Below are 19,663 nucleotides of genomic sequence, written 5' to 3' on the forward strand. Positions count from 1 at the left end.
ACCACTAGGCTATTCCTCCTCTTCATCAAAGGCCTGCCTAAATGAATATGATTAACAAATGCCAAGCTCTGCTTTTATCACATGGAGATCACCCCAGATAACAGGTCCATCCACATAAAATGACCTCTCCCAGGCGAACCTGTCTTATTGATGGAATTTCTAAAAGATACTTAGGCTGAGGCAATATCAGGCACTGAGGCCAGTGCGCCAGTTAACTCTCTTTTAGCGTGTCCAAAATGCACGTCCATGCTGATGCAATAATGGGATTAGCGCAACCAAAACACTTGTGCAATCGAGCGTGCAGTTAATTAGCGCTCATCACATGTAAATTCATGTAGATGAGGGTATTAACCATTATCCCGGGATACAAAAAATGACCATATGCCCAACTCGTCCTGTTTAATGTGGAAATTTTAACGCCAACCCTGGGGCTGGTGTTAAGGCATTCCGGGCTTAAGGGCTCAACAAAAAACCCCCAAAAACATGCTTTCTGTGGTTCCTCCTACAAAGTATCATCACGATACTAAGAAGGAGGAACCACAGAAAGCTGTAAAGACTACACAAAAAAAAAAGGCTTGACCAGGAAAAACAATTTACAGGACGCACAATATACACAGTTCAGGATGTGTATATTGTACATGTATATTGTACCGGGAGAAAATGGACACTCATATTGAGCATCCGTTTTCTTAATCTGCACTTTCAGGCACCTCTCCTGGGCGTTTGTTTGCGAGGAGGCACTAGGATCGCGCAATTTCTCCTAGCACCTCCTTTTTAACACAGCAGTTAATTTTCCTATTGCATTGCATGCTCGAGAGAAATGAATGGGCGCGTGTTAGGAAAACAGGCATTCAATATGAGCGCCTGTTTGTAATGTGCCCATATTGCATCGGCCCCGTTGAGAAGCTGAGCTCATTGACCAAATTGGTTGATACATTTTTAACATGTAAAAGAAGGTGGAGCCAGACCATGCACAACCTTAAAAAGTAGCATAAGAATCTTACATTTTATTCTCCAAGAAAGCGGGAATCAATGCAATTCACACAGGCTAGGAAAAATAGGATCTTTCAGAAGTATGCAACAAATAACATGCAAAGTCAAATTTTGCAATATTTGCAACGCCCATAGTGTAGTGTGTGGTAAACCAATAAAAAGAGAATTATAATAGTCTGATTTAAACATCACCATGGTATGAATTCTGAAAGGATTGGCTTGTGATGACATAACAGTTGCATTTTATAAGACACCGGACTTTGCTAATTCTTTTACTTGTGGCTGAAACAGAGTAGTGTCCAGAATAATACCCAGATCTCAAACTTGATTAGAGATCATTGTTGAAGTACCTTGAAACATTAAACTTGCAAGTATATCTGAAGGAAGAGATCTTGCCAGAATAAGAATGTGCATCTTCTCTATGTTTAAAACAAGCCGGTAATCCACCATCCAGTCACCAACAGCTTGAAGACAGGAAATGACTTTCTTAAATGCTTCAATCATGTTCGGGACGATGGGAACTAAAAACTGGATATTGTTGGCAGAAAGCTCATATCCAACCCCCAAATCTGCAAGAACTTGACAAATTGGTTGAAGGTACAAGTTAAAAAAAGTGTTGCCGACTAGGATTAGCCTTATGGTGCTCCCGACTAAGGCAACGGTGGAAGAAGCAACACCCTCCAGTATCATCCTCTTGTCTCCATCAACAAAGATTTGAACCAATCACATACAGACCCTGACAGTCAAATGCTCTTCAAACGATTAATCAAAATGATATGATAACAGTATCGAAGGTGGCAGTAATGTCAAGTAAACCCAGAAAAGTCTGCAAGCCATCCACTTGCAATTTTAAAACCTCCACTTTCTAATTTACAGACCTAAGCAGTACAGCTGACCATCCGTCATCCTCTATGGTTCTAATTCACCAACTTTACTGTACAACAAATTCACACCTGGGTCTAGAACTGCTTTCAGGTTCTTGATATCACCCCATAACATCTACATACTCACAATAGCTGAAGACTCGCCTATATCAACGGCTTCTGGAAGTTGGCACACAATCAGTAGTGACTTAACTTGTTCCTAGACCGCAAAGCTGGTGTGTCCAGCCTCACCAGTCCACTCTTCCTACTTCACCTTTGGATCAGCTCGAAAAAGAAAAGGCGTTGTCGGTTCAGTGTCCACCATGCTCACCAGTGCAGACTTTGGAGGATCCGTCTCAGCCTCCGTTTCTCCTGGCGTCAAAGAGCTTCGTAGGTGGAGAGAGGTAGGAATCAGGCAGGGGTCCCAGTGTCACTTACTGTCCCCTGCATCCACCACTCCTCTCTGGCCCGGCTCCAACTGATAGCAAGATAGGCTCAAGTGGGAAAGGCTCTGGCTTTTCACTTCTCTTAGGCCTAATTGTCATGAAGGAAACGCTGAGCAGCTTGGCAGCGAAAATGTGCAGAGCTGGGCAGGACCTTGTCAGGTTTTAGCAGTTCTGCCCTGGACACTTTGTGACATTACACAGTCTCCCACATTCTCTCTGCTTCGGGAAACAGTAAAAACAGACTTGTCTGATTCAAGATATCAAAATACTAAAGACAAAATGTTTGATCCTGTTATTGTGAGATCATATTAGTGCATGGCTTTTCTGCACCTGGTCGCATGTACAAGATCCTAGGAAGCCCAATCTAGGCTGCCTGCTTGCATTTCCAGCACAATGCAGGCCAGATGTACTACAAAATGTTACTCCTAAAACTACCAAAAATAAAATAAAGCTTTTATAGTTTTGTCTGAGGGATTCTCTTCATTAGGGTGCAATCTTTCCTCTCGTCTGTTTTCTGAATCCTTTTCCTTCCAGTTTACCTTTCCTTATGTCTCATCCTTTCTTGCCAACGTTTCTCACTCCTCCCTTCTCATTTTTCTCTTCTCCACTTCTATCTTTCTGCTGTTCAACAGCATCTCACCCGACTTTTACCTTTATGGCACATCCTCCCACCTCCCCTCTTAACCCTGAACCATCTCCCCCTCTCCTACCCCTTCCCTTCCCTGTCACTTTCAACCTATCGCTCCCCCTCTCTACCCCTCCCTGGCTCTTAACCACATCTAAGCCCTCTGCCTTTGATGTTTAACTTTCCCACTCCCTCCTTCAGGGCACCTCCCCCTCCCCGGGTCTCCATTGATCCCCTGAATGAACCACCATCCTCCATATTCCCCTTTCAGTCGCTCCCAGCCTTCATTTCCCTCTCTGTGTCCCCCTAGCCTAGCCTCAGTCATTCCTCCCTTGGTGCCTCTTGGCCTCAAATGCCCTTCCCCCGATGCCCACCCAGCTTCACTTCTCTTCCCCCAGTGCCTCCCTCCCAGCTTCATTCATCCTCCCCTAGTGCCATCGACAACTATATTTCTGGAGCCCTGGTGGGCTAAGATATTGCTCGGTGGGCCATAGTTTGGGGACCTCTGGCTTACACAGACATGGGAGAAGCAGAGACAGAAAGAGCTAAGATCTACCAGATGATGAAACTAAGATTCACATAGAAGCTGGAGAAAAAAACCAAATTTGTTTCATCACACAACGATCAATGGTGTTAATTAATTACAGCTGGGCTATTCACAGCAGTCTGATCACACGAGGCCCATACCGCAGAAATAGCAGTTAATGCTGAGATCAGGAGTGAAGTGCACTAGCACAAATGTGTATGAGGATCTCAGTCCTGGAACAGCAAGGAAGTGCTGCAGGGCAGGCGTGAGGTGCACTGAAAGAGCTGTGTATGAGGATCTCAGTCTTGGAACAGCAGGAAGTGCTGCAGGGCAGGCGTGAGGTGCATTGAAAGAGCTGTGTATGAGGATCTCAGTCTTGGAACAGCAGGGGGTGGTGCAGGGCAGGAGTGAGGTGCACTGAGAGCTGTGTATGAGGATCTCAGTCCTGGAACAGCAGGGGGTGATGCAGGGCAGGCGTGAGGTGCACTGAAAGAGCTGTGTATGAGGATCTCAGTCTTGGAACAGCAGGAAGTGCTGCAGGGCAGGCGTGAGGTGCATTGAAAGAGCTGTGTATGAGGATCTCAGTCTTGGAACAGCAGGGGGTGGTGCAGGGCAGGAGTGAGGTGCACTGAGAGCTGTGTATGAGGATCTCAGTCCTGGAACAGCAGGGGGTGATGCAGGGCAGGAGTGAGATGCACTGAAAGAGCTGTGTATGAGGATCTCAGTCTTGGAACAGCAGGGGGTGGTGCAGGGCAGGAGTGAGGTGCACTGAAAGAGCTGTGTATGAGGATCTCAGTCTTGGAACAGCAGGGGGTGGTGCAGGGCAGGAGTGAGGTGCACTGAAAGAGCTGTGTATGAGGATCTCAGTCTTGGAACAGCAAGGAAGTGCTGCAGGGCAGGAGTGAGGTGCATTGAAAGAGCTGTGTATGAAGATCTCAGTCTTGGAACAGCAGGGGGTGGTGCAGGGCAGGAGTGAGGTGCACTGAAAGAGCTGTGTATGAGGATCTCAGTTATGGAACAGCAAGGGAGTGCTGCAGGGCAGGAGTGAGGTGCACTGAAAGAGCTGTGTATGAGGATCTCAGTATTGGAACAGCAAGGAAGTGCTGCAGGGCAGGAGTGAGGTGCACTGAAAGAGCTGTGTATGAGGATCTCAGTCCTGGAACTTCAGGGGGTGGTGCAGGGCAGGATTGAGAGCTCTGTATGAGGATCTCAGTCTTGGAACAGCAGAGGGTGGTGCAGGGCAGGAGTGAGAGCTGTGTATGAGGATCTCAGTCTTGGAACAGCAGGGGGTGGTGCAGGGCAGGAGTGAGGTGCACTAAAAGAGCAGTGTATGGGGTCTCAATACTGTAGCAGGGGGTGCTGCAGGGCAGGAGTGAGGTGCACTAAAAAAAGCAGTGTATGGGGTCTCTGTACTGTAGCAGGGGGTACTGCAGGGAAGGAGTTAAGTGCACTAAAAAAAAGCAGTGTATGGGGTCTCAGTACTTGTAGCGGGGGGGGGGGGGGGCTACAGGGCAGGAGTGAGGTGCTGTAGGTAAAAGTGAGTATAGGAATAGAGGGTATGGGGGGTTTGGAAGTCCTGGATAAATCATGCCTAATTGCAGTGCTCGACAACCAGAGCTGGCTATCCCTTCCATAATGCTATCAATTCTCACCCACACAATCTGCTCATTGATCTGGGGCTCTCGGGAGGTGCTGCCAGCCCAGTACCCCGTTTTTCCTGCTGTCTGGATTTGGTTTTTTTTTTTAGTCTGGGGAGCCCAGCTGGACACATGCCCAGAATCAGCAGAGATCAAACAGAGCTTGATCTTAGCGGGTTGGCTCCTGTTCAGACCTGCCAAAGACATCCAGAAAATAGAAGCTGCTTCATTCTGGGGAGATATTTATTTTCAATTATAGGTTAAAGCAAAGACATGAAATAGCTGGAGGTTGACATGTGGTGCATAAATCCTGTCATGGATCCGTGCATCTTGGCCGCACTGAATAAGATTTCATCGATTGTTGTGTTGTACCCTCCCTTAGTGCCTGCCAGAGGGCTGGAGAGATAGAATCTCGCCGGCAGCAGCAGCATCTGATTCCTCAATCGATGCACTTTGATTAATATCTCATTAAGAAAGTGAAAGTTATTTACTCGTGTGGGCAGGTTCCCCTCCATTCCCCGCTGCACACATTAAGTTCTGGGCCCTGAAACCCTGCCACCTCCCATAACTTGGCACCGGCTTCGCAGCACAGCGCATGTTTGCCCGGGTCTCCTTTGCACATTGCCAGAACAGCACAAAAAAAAAAAATGTTCATCTGATTTCTGTATCACTCACATTGCACACCTCACTCCTGGCCCTGCAGCACCCCTGCTATTCCAGTACTGAGACCCCCCCCCCCCCGAGTCACGGCTCTGCCAATGCCCCACAACAGCCCCTGCTGTTGTGGTGGCCAGAGGAAGATGGGAATAGAAGCTCTCAAAGCCCAGAGGCCTGGCTGCTGCTGAGGGCACGGAGCTGGAAGAAAGTTTGCTGGAAAAGGGTGAAAGTACCTTGAAAGAAGCAAGCCAGAGGCAAGAAACTGTGCCTGAAACTGGAGAAAAACACCTTGAAAGAGACAAAAGCAGCAAAAGCCTGGTAACCAGAGAAAATATCCAGGAAGGAGTCAGAAGGACAAAACCCAGGACAGCAAAACTGCAAAGTAAACCTTTCTTTTCTGACCTGTTTAAGCAACGGAATCGGCCTAGAAAACAGCAACATAGAGCAAGATATGTGGTGAGCCTCCATTACACGGGAGTTGCTGCTGGCCCTCCTGCCAGAGAGTATGTTGGGAAAGTTTTATTAAAGAAAAGCTAAAAGTTTCCCCTCAGCATGTGAAGGCTTTAATTCATAGGAAGTATGAGGAGGCATTCAGAGCTGAAAATCACTTTCCGGCCTTTTGGGACCCGTCTGAAAAGGGGGAAGGACACCCCAGAGTGGAAGACTTTCACAGGGCACAGTGAGAACAGCGAGTGTGCACTTTAAAGCTGAAGACACGGAGGCCCGTGAGGTGCGCACCTGGCTGCAGAGGTCCTGCACGCTGCTGGAAGAGCCGCGGCCTGTGCTGGACTCGGACGGCTTCTGGACTTGCAGGCTGGAAAGCAGTGCTGTGTCTCCCACTGGCTGATGGCTGCATACAGCACCTGCCTAAAAGCTTCATGACCGGAAGGGAGTGAAGCTACTGTTTCTATCCTGGGCAGATAAAGAACTGTTTTAAATGTGGCTCTACAGAGCCTTTCAGCTCAGCCTGCAGATATGTAAAGTGTGGGAGATGTGAACAGACTGGTCGTACCAGTGCTGAGTGCACCAAGTGACATGCAATTTGTGTGGGGGTGGACAGCCACGAGTATGCACCTTGTCCTCAGGCATAAGTGTGTCCCCCCCCCGCCCCCAGGAGGAAGGCCATGATGAGAGGCAAGAGACTCAGCTGGCATCCCAGCCAGAGCAGGAACCCCCTGCAAGCCAGCTGCTCTGCCAAATGGAGCAGGAGGAAGCAGAGTGGCAGCCTGTGGAAGAAGCTGCTCTGAGCCAACCTGCACTTCAGCCAAACAGGCAGCAAAGGCTGCAGTGCCTGATACATCAGAGCAGGAGAGGAGGAGGAGTGTCCTGGGACCAGATTGAGGGGGGACGGGAGCAGAAACCTCCCAGTGCACTGATGCAGTTGAAAAAAGGAGACTCCCAGGATATAACAGAGTACAAAACCCCTGAGACAGTAGAGTCTGGTATCTCTTGGGGAGGGGTGATACTCCAATTCCTTGTGATAGCCTGACAGGACTGGAAACCCTTCCAAGAGAAAGGCCAGCAAACCCTTGAAAGAGAAATCTCAGGCATCAGGAAAAAGGAAGAAAAGAGAGAGCAGTAAAGCTCCTCTGACATCTGAAAGTCCCATCTCTACCGCTAATGGCTTCAGAGTCACTACAGACTGAGGAAACACCCCCTCTGGGGAGGGGGCAGCACAAGCTCCTGAGAACAGCACCCAGGAGCACAGGCAGAACTCACAGGCCCTGGCACCAGTCACCGCTGAACCTGAAGGCGTGGATATGCACTTTCCATCTGCGGCCTTTAAGAGGTGCCCATCTTTACCACAGTATAACGCTGTAGTTAAAGGGAGTAATGGGAAGAAGAAATAACATAAGCTATATCATATGGGGGTCAGATCAAAGGTCCATTAAGCCCAGTATTCTATCTCCCACAGTGGCCAATGAAAGTTACAAATACCTGCCAGTACCCAAACATTAAATAGATCCCATGCTACTAATGCCGGCAACAAGCAGTGGCTATTCCCTAATGATTAATAGCAGTTTATGGACTTCTCCAGGAATTTATCCAAACCTTTTTTAAAGCAAATGTTGCTTACCTGATGTAACAGGTGTTCTCACAGGACAGCAGGATGTTAGTCCTCACAAATGGGTGACATCGAGGATGGAGCCCACCACGGAAAACTTCTGTCAAAGTTTAAACAGAACTTTGACTGGCCCCTACTGGGCATGCCCAGCAAGGCACTGACCCTGCAGCCAGCAGGGGTCTCCCTTCAGTCTGATTTTCAAAGCTACAGGCAGTGCCTAAAAAGGAAAAACAAAACAAACCCAACACCGCGGGGTGGCGGGCGGGTTTCGTGAGGACTAACATCCTGCTGTCCTGTGAGAACACCTGTTACATCAGGTAAGCAACATTTGCTTTCTCACAGGACAAGCAGGATGGTTGTCCTCACAAATGGGTGAGTACCGAGCTGAGGATGTCCTGACTTGCACCAAATGCACCCAATGACGTGCAACAGGCACTACAACTGGGGTGGAATTTGGTAAAGGGCATCCGCACCCTACCGGGAAGGTGGAAGGGTGTTGGTACATCACGTTGGAAAAAGGTTACGCAAGACAGATTGGCCGAAGATGGAGTCCTGTCTTCCAGCTTTGTCCAAACAATAGTGGGCTGCAAAGGTATGGAGAGAACTCCAGGTTGCAGCCCTGCAGATGTCAGGAAGCGGCACCGATCGAAGGTGTGCCACTGACGTCGCCATGGCCCTCACAGAGTGTGCTTTCACACGGTCTTGAAAGGGAATGCCAGCTTGCTCATAGCAAAAAGAAATGCAGTCCGCCAACCAGGAGGAAAGAGCCTGCTTACCCACAGGATGTCCTAACTTGTTAGGATGAAAAGAGACAAATAATTGAGTGCTCTTCCTGTGAGCAACTGTACGGTCTAGATAAAAAGCTAGAGCTCGTTTGCAGTCTAGGGTATGCAGAGTCTGTTCCCCGGAGTTGGAGTGGGGCCTGGGAAAAAGATAGGTAGTATGATGGATTGATTAATATGAAACTCAGAAACTACCTTAGGTAAAAATTTAGGGTGAGTGCGGAGTAACCGCCCGGTCCTGCAGGAGCTTAGTGTAAGGCGGATAGGTAACTAGGGCCTGCATTCACTAACCCTGCGAGCTGAAGTGATAGCCAAAAGGATAACACTTTCCATGTGAGATACTTTAACTCACAGGAGTGGCAGAGGTTCGAAAGGAGGTTTCATTAGACGACCAAGAACCAGGTTAAGGTCCCAAGATGGGGCCGGAGGACGTAAGGGTGGCTTCAGATGGAGCAAGCCTTTAAGAAAACGTGTTACTAGGGGTTGTACTGAAATAGGGACACCCTGTACACCTTTATGGAAGGCGGCTACCGCACTGACATGCATTCTGATAGAAGAGGTTTTAAGACCTGATTCAGAGAGATGCCATAAATAGTCCAAGAATTTGGAGATTGGACAGGAAAGGGGATCAAGGGACTGAGAAGTGCACCATGATGTGTACCTTTTCCATTTGTATGAGTAAGACTTTCTTGTGGAAGGCTTTCGTGAAGCTATCAGGACCCGAGAAACGGAATCTGAAAGGTTGAAAGGCTGAAGGACTAACCTTTCAACATCCATGCCGTCAGGGACAAGGCTTGGAGGTTGGGATGGAGGAGGCATCCGTCGTTTTGAGTGAGCAGATGCGGGTCCTTTCCCAGAGGAATGTGCCTGCGGATGGAGAGATCCTGGAGTATTGGAAACCATACTTGGCGTGGCCAGTAAGGTGCTATCAGGATCATGGTTTCCCCCGTCCTGGCGTAGCTTCACGAGAGTCTTTGACACAAGAGGAAGTGGAGGGAATGCATAGAGCAGACCGGTTGTCCACTTGAGGGAGAATGCATCCCTCGGCCGAGAGTGCTGGCTCCGAATGAGAGAGCAGTAATCGTCCACTTTGTGGTTCTGAGGGGACGCAAAGAGGTCTATGCGGGGAGAAACCCCACTTGTGAAACAGAGAGGTCGCTACCAGAGGATCGAGTGACCACTCGTGCGGTTGGAAGACACGGCTCAGCTGGTCTGCCAATACATTGTCTACTCCCGGCAGGTAAGTGGCCCTGAGGTACATGGAGTGGGAGAGGGCTTCCGCCCAGATCTGCGCAGCTTCCTGACACAGAAGGAAGGAGCCTGTGCCTCCTGCTTGTTTATGTACCACATGGCCACTTGTTGTCCGTCTGGATTAAGATTATCTGATGAAAGAGATGATCTTTGAAAGTGCGGAGCGCATAGCGGATTGCTCGAGTTCCAGGAAATTGATCTGGTGTTCGGCTTCCTCTTTGGACCATAACCCTTGGGTTTGAAAGTCGTCCACATGGGCTCCCCAACCGATGTGAGAAGCGTCGGTGGTTAGGATTACTTGCGGATCCGGTGGAAGAAAGGGTAAGCCCTGAAGGAGGTTGACCTGAGTCGTCCACCAGGTTAAGGATAGGCGCAGCGCTTGTGTGACTGTGACTATGGAGGACAGAGGCTGAAAAGCTTGAATCCATTGGTGTCATAGAGTCCATTGTGTTACTCTCATGGCTAGTCGGGTCATGGGAGTGACTTGAACCGAGGATGCCATGTGCCCTAGGAGAATGAGGAACTGGCGAGCCGTGGCAGTGTTCTGAGACTGGAGCTGGCGAGCCAGGGACATTAGGGTGTGGACCCTCTGAAGAGGAAGGTAAGCCTTTGCCTGTAAGGTGTCCAAGTCTGCCCCAATGAAGGATAAGGTTTGAGACGGGACTAAGCAAGATTTCTCGTAATTGACGAGAAACCCTAAGGAAAGGAGTGTTTGAATTGTCAATTTTAGGGAGGATTGAGCTATCTGTTGGGTGGAGGCCCTGATTAGCCAATCGTCCAGGTATGGGTAGACGTGGACACCTTCCTTCCTGAGGAATGCTGCTACCACTACGAGACATTTGGTAAAGACTCGTGGGGCAGAAGCTAGACCGAAAGGGAGGACACGGTATTGATAATGGTCGTGGCCAACTAGAAACCACAGATATTTGCGATGGGATTGTGTGATCGCAATGTGGGTATAAGCGTCCTTGAGGTCGAGAGAGCACAGCCAATCCCCTCTTTGTAGCAGAGGGAGCAGCGCGCCTAGGGTTACCATTTTGAACTTCTCTTTTTGAAGGTATTGTTGAGGGCTCGAAGGTCCAAAATGGGACGTAGTCCCCCCGATTTCTTTGGTATTAGGAAGTATCTGGAATAGAATCCCTTGCCTCGTTGAGAGGGAGGAACAGGTTCTATAGCATTTGATTGCAGAAGAAGGGTTACTTCCTGTTGTAATTGAGCCAAATGGGGTGGATAGACTCCACGCTTGAAGAGGCGGGGAGTCTGCCGGAAGAGTTATGAGTTGAGGTGGTAACCCTGTGCGATAATTGTTAGCACCCACTGATCTGAGGTGATCTGCAACCAAGGTTGTAGAAAATGGTACAGTCGACCTCCTACAGGGATGTCCGGAAGAGGGGTTTGGCATGTGTTCCCTACAGGGGAGTCAAAGGCCAGCCGCAGGCCCAGGAGGAGGGGCTACAGTAGGCCTTTGTTTCCTAGGCTGACGCGGCTGAGGCCTAGTAGAGGATCGAGCTGGACGAGGCCTGGCCGATGGAGGGTAATAACGGCGTGGTCGAAAGAATGACTTTCTTAGAGTCTTTCTTTTGCGGTTGCTTGGAGGTCAGCTCAGGTGGGACAGATGAGAGTTGTTTCAACGTCTCATGGTGGTCTTTCAACTCCGCCACAATCTGCTGAATTTGCTCTCCAAACAAATTATCGCCTAAGCAGGGTAAATCAGCAAGACGATCTTGAACCTCTGGCCGAAGGTTGGATGATTTTAACCAAGCCCAACGTCTGGCTGAGATGGCTGTGGCTGAAACTTTTGTGGAAGCATCGAATATGTCGTAGGCAGTCCTAATCTCGTGCTTCCCTGCCTCAAATCCCTTGTGAAGAAGGGCTTGAAGCTGCGGTTGGTATTGGTCTGGTAACGTGTCAGCATAGTCTTGCATCTGCTTAAGGATGGCTCTGTTGTACTGAGTCATATAAAGTTGATATGAAGCTATGCGTGAAATCAACATAGCTCCATGATAGACTTTCCGTCCAACACTATCTAGGAACTTGTTGTCCTGGTAGGTGGGGTAGAAGAGTGTGGCTTAAGACGCTTGGCCTTCTTCTGCGCGGACTCAACCACAACAGAGCGATGATCCAGTTGAGGTTTTTGGAAACCTGGTGCTGACTGGACAAGGTAGGTGGAGTCAGCTTTTTATTGACTGGTGACACAGATGAAGGTGATTCCCAGTTTTTCTTTAAAAGATCCAGAAATACTTGGTGAATGGGGATGGAAGCGATGATCTTGGGGGCATCCAGAAATTGGAGCAGCTCCATCATTTGGTGCCTGTCATCGGTCTCAGATTGCAGCTGAAAAGGCACAACTTCTGACATCTCCTTTACAAAATTTATAAAGGAGAGATCTTCAGGAGGAGATCTTTTCTACTCTCTGTAGGAGATGGAGGCGAGGCAAATCCGTGTCAGAAGATTATCAGCATCATCACCCCAGGGTATCGTAGGGATCAAGTGGGGGTTTGTAACCCTGATGGACCTGGCTGAGGCTCTAAAGGCATCGATGAAACAGAGAGTGAATCGGTGCCGTAGGTGGAACCAGAAAGGGGCATCGAGGCTTCGGTGCGTTCGATGGAATTCGTGCCTGGCGTGGAATGGATGGAACCGAAGGATATATCGTGGAGATTATACCAGAAGGCACCGATGGAACCACCCCGGAAGGGGAATCCGAACGGTGTTTTCTCCTGCCGATGAAAATCCAGTCGGAGACGGTGGTGTTGTCGATGGCACTGGAATCACCGATGGAAGGGCCGTCATGAGCGCCTCCATAACGATTTAGTATCGGTGCCAACGCTTCCACTATAGGCTCGGTGGTCGTTCCATCCTCGGTGGCAGAGTCGGTGCTGAGGTCGGTGCCTGAGGCGGGTGCCGGAACCGTGCCGGAGACGGTGCCGATGGATGTTGCAATTTTCTTTATCGCTTTCTCGATGGCCTCCTGGACCAGCCGGTCCAGTTCTGCTGCCCGAGACCAGGGTAAACATACCCGGCTCGACGGGGAGAGGGAGGCTGAGGCAGGGCCGGAGGGACCACCGTAACGGTGGATCACGGCCCGCACCCCGGGAGGGTGAGGGTTTCCTCGATGCCTGCGAACGAGACGTGGAGGGTGTCCGGTCTGTTCGCGGCTTCTTTGTCGGTGGCTTCGGCTTGAGCAGAGGTCGATGGCTGTGGATCCTCGACAGGCCGAGATTTGTGCCGTCGATAGCGGTGCTTTTCCTTCCGATCCCCTCGCCCATCCGGGGAGGGGACAGGAGTCGACGGCCGAGAAGTCATCGATTGTGGACGGTCACCGGCGGGTTGGCGATGGTGGTGCAACTTCGACGGTGCCGGTTCCGATGACGTCGATGCTATCGATGGCGTTGGGGGTGGGTGCATGGAAGAGGAGCCCCATCTTCTCCATCCTGGCCTTGCGACCCTTAGGTGTCATTAAGGCACATTTGGTGCAAGTCAGGACATCATGCTCACTACCCAAACATAACACACAAACCCTGTGGGGGTCTGTGATGGACATAGGTCCGGGTACTAATCCGGACAATGGCGGAACCCCGTTGCCATGGCCTGAAGCCAAAATTTAGGCTGGGGATCGGTAAGTGCCAACAGGCCTCAAGGGCAAATTCGACGGTAGTCGATGGAAAAGGCAAAAACTTACCGGGTTCCGTAAGATGACTAAAAATTTGTCGAAGGGAGATCCCCTGAGGGGCAAATTTTCTTAGGAAATTAACTTCCAAATTCCTGTCAGGAACGTGGTTAGAGAGCTCCTTTCACCGCGTGGCAACTGCTGCGCGGAAAAAAGAAGACTGAAGGGAGACCCCTGCTGGCTGCAGGGTCAGTGCCTTGCTGGCCATGCCCAGTAGGGGCCAGTCAGAGTTCTGTTAAACCTTGACAGAAGTTTTCCGTGGGGGGCTCCATCCTCGATGTCACCCATTTGTGAGGACAACCATCCTGCTTGTCCTGTGAGAAACACTATTATACTAACTTCCTTAACCACATCCTCTGGCAAAGAATTCCAGGGCTTAATTGTGCATTGAGTGAAAAAGAACTTTCTCTGATTAGTTTTAAATGTGCTACTTGCTAACTTCATGGAGTGCCCCCTAGTCCTTCTATTATCTGAAAGAGTAAATAACCAATTCACATTTACCCGTTCTAGACCTCTCATGATTTTAAACACCTCTATCATATCCCCCCCTCAGCCATCTCTTCTCCAAGCTGAAAAGTCCTAACCTCTTCAGTCTTTCCTCATAGGGGAGCTGTTCCATCCCCTTTATCATTTTGGTTGCTCTTCTCTGTTCTTTCTCCAGTGCAACTATATCTTTATTGAGATGCGGTGACCAGAACTGCACAGTATTCAAGGTGCGGTCTCACCATGGAGCGATACAGAGGCATTATGACATTTTCTGTTTTATTTGCAATTCCTTTCCTAATAATTCCCAAAATTCTGTTTGCTTTATTGACCGGCATAGCATACTGAACCAACGATTTCAATGTAATATCAACTATGATGTCCCTTTTTTTTCCGGATGCTAACTCCTAATATGGAACCTAACATCGTGTAACTACAGCACGGGTTATTTTTCCCTATATGCATCACCTTGCATTTGTCCACATTATATTCCATCTGCCATTTGGATGCCCAATCTTCCAGTCTCGCAAGATCCTCCTGCAATTTATCACAATCCGCTTGTGATTTAACTATTCTGAATTATTTTGTCATCTGCAAATTTGATTACCTCACTCGTCAAACCCCTTTCCAGATCATTTATAAATATATTAAAAAGCACTGGACCAAGTACAGATCCCTGAGGCACTCCACTTACTTTTTTCCACTGTAAAAACAAATCACTTAATCCTACTCTCTGTTTCCTGTCTTTTAACCAGCTTCTAAACACAGAAGGACATCACCTCCTATCCCATGAATTTAGTTTTCTTAGACGCTTCTCTTGAGGGACTTTGTCAAACGCCTTCTGAAAATCCCACATGCACCACATCTGCCGGTTCACCTTTATCCATATGTTTATTAACACCCCTTCAAAAAGATGAAGCAGAGTTTGTGAGGCAAGACTTCCCTTGGGTAAATCCATTCTGACTGTGTCCCATTGAATCCTGTCTACCTATATGTTCTGTGATTTTATTCTTTATAATAAAATACCATTGTGAAATATGGCAAGCTCACAACCAGGGAAGTTAGCCTGCCAACAGTATAAAGGCATTAAAGTCACGAGAGGGGTGTATGACTGCCTGAGAAAGAGAGAGCTGGGACATATGCTTCCTGCAAGAGACCAGACTGTGCAGACTGAGGAGCACTGTTAGCCTCCTCTTGGACGTGCGTTTTCCCTTAAACCCTTATTCAGTAAGGGGAGGAAAACGCGCGTCCAACCCGCGGCACCTAATAGCGCCCTCAACATGCAAATGCACGTTGATGGCCCTATTAGGTATGCGCGCGGGATACAGAAAGTAAAAATGTGCAGCCAAGCCGCACATTTTACTTTCAGAAATAGCACCGACCCAAAGGTCAGCGTTAATTTCTTCAGCACCGGGTAAGTGCACAGAAAAGCAGTAAAAACTGCTTTTCTGTGCACCCTCCGACTTATATCATAGTGATATTAAGTCAGAGGTCCCGAAGAGTAAAAAAAGTTTAAAAAAAAAATTTTTGAATTCGGCCCGCGGCTGTCAGGCCGAAAACTGGATGCTCAATTTTGCCGGTGTCCGGTTCCCGAGCCCGTGGCTGTTAGCGAGCTTGAGAACAGACGCTGGCAAAATTGAGCGTCGGCTGTCAAACCCGCTGACAGCCACCGCTCCTGTCAAAAAGGAGGCACTAGGGACGCGCTAGTGTCCCTAGTGCCTCCTTTTGCCCGTTTTTATTACCGCCGGGCCTAATTTAAATACAGAATTGCGTGCACCGGCAAGTGGCCGGTGCACACGCTGGAAGAGCAGGCATTCGCCCGCTCTCCCGCGGACTTTACTGTATCGGCCTGCTAGAGAGGAAGCAGCGGGCTACGAACCAGGGAAACCAGAGTTCAAATCCTACTGCTGCTCCTTGTGACCTTGGGCAATTCACTTCACCCTCCATTGCCCTCAGGTACAAATTAGATTGTAAGCCCTCTGGTGGTATCTACAATACCTGAATGTAATCTACTTTGAAAGCTAAAAAGCAGAATATGAACAAAAAGAATCTAAACCTAATTTAAGTCTAAAGAACTGTCCCAGGTAGTGAAGCCATTCCTCGTAACATCCAGGCTCCTAGTCTTTGGAGGGGACTTCAACTGTGTGCAGAGAAGTCCAGATCGGGGCTCACAGCCTACAGCTCCTGGATATGATGAAACCACCCTCACAGCAATGACAAAATAAATCAATCTAATAGATGTGCACCCACAGCACTCTCCTAGACATCCAAGTTACACATTCACCAGTGGCCCACAGAAAAGCCACACTGACTGCCTGGTACAGTCTGCACAGCTCAGGTACAGATTGTACCCTCTGCCTTCTCTGACCACTGCGAATAAGAACGTCTACTGAACACGTCTGGTGAGAAGAGTCTGGTGGCTGAATAACGATTCCTTGCAAAGCCCTGGAACAAAACAGAATGTGGGAAAGCTTTATGAGAACAAGAAGTTGCAAGCACCGTTTTTACAATTTGGTTTAGGAGTGGTAGGATAATACCAAAAACTACCTCCGTTCCTTTTTTTCAAAAAAGAAACTGCTTGGAGAGTACAGAAGGAAGAGGGAAAGTATTCAGCTCAGCAGGATGCACTCAGACATGAGCTGTAGGAAAGATGTGAACATGTTTCTGTGGAACCAGACTAAGGCAGGGATGAGGAAATCACATGCAGTCACAGAAGGAGCCCTGATGGCCACGGACAGGAGAGAGGGAACGTCCTGGATCCTCTCCAGAGCTGTCAGAGTCCTTAAAGAAAAGAGTTAAAAGCAAGCTCATTACCCAACTACAGGTCTCAGAGGGCAACGTGCAGAACTCTCCAGATTTGGTAGGATGCGTGACTGAATACTTCACAGGAAGCAACATAGCAACCCGGGAGATACAGGCCCTTCCTAGGAACCATCCCTGTACCCCGACTGTCAGCAATGGGGTCCCAACAACTCATGGCCCTTATCACAGAGCAACCATGAACTGCAAGAGATCTCCAGGGAGTGATAGGCTAACTGCAGAATTTTACAAGACCTTCAAAGATATGTTGGCTAAGGACTTGGCTAGCATATACAATTTCTTCTTAAAGGAAGGGTCTCTGCCGGACTCTGAAGAAACCATTTCCAATCTTATTATATAAGAAAGGGAAGCGAGAACACTTGACTAAGTGGAGACCCAAATTGTTACTAAGCAGTGTCTACAAAATGTTAGCCAAAGTTCTATTGAAAGTGTTTTGTCATCGTGGCTCCATCTCTCATCTGCTGTGTGCGGGAGCTCGTGGCACTGGGAGAAAGAGGAGGGACTCTCTTTTACTTGCTGAGTCTGGGTCAGGAGAAGGCATCTGACCAAGTTATTATCCATGGCTACTTTTTTGAGACTCTGAAACACTTTGGTATCCCTTGGACCTTTGTTAAATGATTAACATCTCTGTATCACTCCGCACATTTTTTATTTATTTATTTATTTAAGGGTTTTTTATATACCGAGGCACGTTTGCAATCATCACCTCGGTTCACAATGTAACATAACCTAGCAACAAGCTTTACAATAATATCAATTCTAACAGAGAATAGGCTAACAGGGGCTGGAGGAGATAATACGTGAATTATATACATATATACATTTTTTTTTTGTTTTTGTTTTTTGTTTTAACAAAGGAGTTAATCATGGTGTCCCTATCATCAATCAGTAGCTGGGAGAGAGCTTTAAGATCCTGTCAGGAGTTAAGCAAGGCAGCCCATTCAGTACCTTGCTCTATGTCTTCTCTATAGACCCATTACTAAGGACAATCCAGATGCATATGGCCATCCAGGGGGGTCCCTGTTCTTCCAGGAGGGAAGACATCTGCAGGTGCCGTTAAGATGATGGCATTATAAAGATGACATCACGTGTTTTGTGCCAAATGTCAGGTCTGAAAGAGCCCTGTGGGAGACAGTAGAAAAGTTTGAAAAGGTGTCAAACTCTAAAATGAACATAGAAAAGGGTAATTCCCTGTGGGTAGGCCCAGTGGTAAAATTATTACAACATATACTATATAATTATTTTTACATGAACTATTGCGGTGACGAGAAAATCCTGCAAAAAAGGCATTTGGCACCTTATGGTATTAGGCCTATTGTAAAGTGCATTCGAGTGGGCTTGACTTTCAGGAAGCCATGAGTAAACACTTACAATACAGTAAACCTCTCATACCAAGACAGCAGTAAATGCCAGCAATCAAACAGTAACAACCCTACCTATGAAAAGGCAACACTACAAATATTACACCAGGCCCTAAACACCAATACACCTCTTATTAAGAAAACAGAATAAGCACGCTGCTTTAGAAACCTACACAGAATTACATGCCAGCAGAATACCTCACCTTGATTACACATGCAGAACACAGACGGACTGACCCCAATACAGAATAAAGAATAAACAGAAATGTGCAGACAAAAACTAAACTGGAAACTGCAAAAAGCCAGACTCTGAATGCAGTGCAACAATGGAAAAACAGAAACACCATTATTCCTCATAAAACAATAATACAATCAAGAAATACAACAAATGAATTATAACAACAAAACTATACTAATAGAATGAATAAACATTTTGAAACAGCTGATGAATAGGACATCATTCAATAATTAAACAAATTTTCTTTTTTAAGTTCTCAAAAATTAATAAATATTTCAAAACAGAATCAAACACCCAGCAGTTAAATCTAAAAACAGTAAAAACAAAATCTTCTTCTTTCCATTTGATTTCCAGTCACCCTAAGACTGTCGTAATTTGGGGGCAGGGGCCACAAAAACTTTATCCTCCATCTCACATACACAAACATGCTCATAGGCTCTCACACACACTACACATAGGTTTTCACACAAACCATACACTCTAACACATGCCCATAGACACCCTCTCCTCTCATACACACACACACGCATGCACACAGCTCTCACACACCCACAAATGCATACAGACTAACACATGCACACACACATACAGACTCTCTCACACCCCACACATGCATACAGGCTCTCACTCATGCACCCACACATTTATACAGGCGTTCACACAAACATACAGACTCACACAAACACACACATGCATACAGGCTCTCTCATTCCCACATGCATAAAGGCTCTCTCACACAGTCACATGCATTCAGACTCTCATGCACACCACACATGCATGCACACTGGCCATCTCACACACACACCACACATCCACACATACCTGCAGGCCTTCACTCACACACACACAGGCACACTCTCCCTCTCCTGCTACGGCCCTACCAGGTCTCCTCTTACTTCAGGCAGCAGTAGGATGGACTCCACCATGGCCTCTTTCTTCAGACCATGGCGGAATGGGCTCTGCAGGCCTCCCCTTTCTTCAGGCTGGGTTCTACCACAGCTCCATGGGAACTTTAATAATCATATTTTTGCAGCAAGGTGAGGTGTCTACCACAGAAGTGTTTTGGTGGTGGCGGCAGTGGGGATGAGCAGCAATGTTTGCTGCTCTCAAAATGTTGCCACCTGAGGCAGCCGCATCACCCTGCCTCATGATAGAATGCCCCTGGTCAGTCTAAATGGCCTGGTTCTATAAAATGCTCTGAGGGTGTAAAATCCAAAGGTTGTGGCGGTTAATTGTTTTCCTAAAA

The 19,663-nt window shown here is 47.8% G+C and overlaps 1 protein-coding gene across 3 annotated transcripts in view; it reads right to left on the minus strand.

Moving 5' to 3' along the window:
- Window positions 1-19,663, minus strand: part of ACSF3 (acyl-CoA synthetase family member 3) — a 162,029-nt gene that overhangs the window by 30,693 nt on the left and 111,673 nt on the right. The window contains exon 8 of one of the 3 annotated variants that reach the window (XR_003857722.1): window positions 17,767-17,940. The exons of the other annotated variants lie outside the window; for them this stretch is intronic. The gene's annotated coding sequence lies outside the window, so the exon portion shown is untranslated. The remainder of the gene's footprint in view (window positions 1-17,766; window positions 17,941-19,663) is intronic. 3 annotated transcript variants of the gene reach the window in all.

Source organism: Rhinatrema bivittatum, chromosome 7 (assembly GCF_901001135.1).
Source record: "Rhinatrema bivittatum chromosome 7, aRhiBiv1.1, whole genome shotgun sequence".
Lineage (NCBI taxonomy): Eukaryota > Metazoa > Chordata > Amphibia > Gymnophiona > Rhinatrematidae > Rhinatrema > Rhinatrema bivittatum.